The following is a 2248-nucleotide window of genomic DNA, read 5'->3' as shown; positions in this document are numbered from 1 at the left end:
GTGGGTGTCACAACTGTAGAAGCACGAGTTACTTCTCTTGCAGAGCACACCACTCGGGCTCTGAATTACACCCAAGTGGCCCTCCTCCTGTTAATGGATGAGGCTCATCAGATGAGAAACGTGGTGTCGCAAAACTGAATGTGCTTAGACACAGTAACCTGCTGCACAAGGAGGCACCTGTGCTCTTTTAAGAACACAGTGTTGTACCTTTATCCCTGACAATTGGCAGAACATAACAGCAGCCCTGCAAGAGGTCTCATGGGAGATCAAGGTGGTTGAGAGCCTTACTGGTAACCCCCTGCAGAGATGGTGGACATCTCTGGGCTCTGGCCTACGCCGGGCCCTAATAGTCCTAAGTAGCGTAGCTGGGATCCTAGTAATGAGCTGTCGCTCTCTGTATTGTTGTTGTGGGTTATGAATTCAGGGCTCCACCCTATGGGCACGTATCCCTACCTGAAAGACTCCCCTCAGCCTAGGGGATGGAGTATAAGGGAAATGGCTGCATTTTAGTCAGGAGTAGGCTGAGGCAGCCTTCTGGCACAGGATGACTCAGTGGGTTTGGAACGCAGGCGCACAACTACACATTATGTAATCACGCCACATGAGGCACATTAGGTGACCATTCACAGGAGCCTGTGCTTGGCTTGGATTCACTATTGTCTGTAAAAGGTTTAACTACCCCCCTGATGCTGTACATATGGCTCACGCCCAGAGAGAGAATAAGGCCATGTCAAAACTGCCTACGATTCCTCAAGTTTTTCCAGCTACCTGCCACCAGCCCACCAACTCCCCTTGGACCTCAGTTTGGGCTACAATCTGACAAACAGTAACAAATAATTCTTTTTTCTTGAGTTCAAACCATGAATAATTATTTACTCTGCATTGTAATTATAGGGTTGTCATTCAGAAGACAAATTCTAGGTAAGTGGCAGGTATCTTCTAAGGAAAACATTTTTAAGTAATAATGCTCAAATATTTATAGACATTGCTGGCAGACTCAGGAGCTGTTATTTTATTGATCTTCATTTTGTTATCTTATCAAATGTTTTATTTATAACACTATTATATTTTTTCTTTATTCCTTTAAAAGGTGTATTTCCTCAGGAAGGAAGGTTTAGGATTAATTGAAAACTCCCATTTGGCAGGTAGATGATGAACTGAGATAATGGTTAAGCGACTAGTTATAAAGTTTAACCCAGTAGAAGTTTCCAAAGTCTCTCTGTGAACTGTGTTGTTAGCTATTTATGAAAATCATGGTAGACAAAACATTGAAAATAAAACTGTGAGGCCACAGAACACCTTCTGGTTAGAAATACTTGAACTTTATCTGGGGTTATTTTGTGTGTATGTTTTCATGCCAAGGCAAAATCTCCACATTCCTAATAGATGGAGTTGTTTTCCTACTAACCATATATCCAGTAGCAGACTTCACCCTCTTTCTTCTTTTTGATACAGATCATTTACACATACATATGTGTGTTGCTTCTGAAAAGATCATGCACCTTGCTTCCTGCAGATTGAGTATCCATGGATACTGCAAAGAGTTTCCAAAGAAACGCTGCCTAGAATTTTCAGCATGCCAGCCTCAAAGGCCTTCAAATGGAAAGTGACATTTGAATTAAAGGGACAAGCATCATTGCTCCACACCAAAATATGTGGCAGGTTTGTGGAAATCGTATTCCTTTTTGCACTATTCAATGTAAGAGCAGATGAGGTGGATTATTTATCCTATAAAAGGGAGAAGAGAGGAAGAAATTGGGTTGATATATTCCCTACCTAAGTCTCAATGACCCCAGTTCCTATTTATATTTCTCATCTGATGATACATGCTCTTACAATCAAAGTCTCAAGATTTATAAGTCAGGGAGAAATATACAGAGGAATACAAGTTGCATTTTTATATGCCCAAGTTTATATCTCTAAATGACAAAAAGTACTGGGAAGAGGGGAAGAGCCTATTTATTAGTAGGTTTACAAGCCTATGATTAGGAGTCTGAAGCAGTCTGCAGTGAAATTCAAAATCTGGCTCAAGAGAGTGAATCCGAATAAGGCAGCAATTTCATCCGGGGAGAGAATACATTACTAGTACATTTTCTTTTCTGGATTCTTATCACTAAATCAGCTGAAGAATCTGTTCTTAAAAGCAATCATAATGAAATTTTCTGTTGTTCAATGAATCTGGCCTTCGGGGATATTGGTAATTAAGTCAGAATAAGATGATTTTAAATCTCCAATAAATACTCCAAAG

This window comes from Papio anubis, chromosome 6 (genome assembly GCF_008728515.1).
Source record: "Papio anubis isolate 15944 chromosome 6, Panubis1.0, whole genome shotgun sequence".
NCBI lineage: Eukaryota > Metazoa > Chordata > Mammalia > Primates > Cercopithecidae > Papio > Papio anubis.
The sequence above is the reverse complement of the archived record's forward strand: the minus strand, read 5'-3'. Positions refer to the sequence as shown.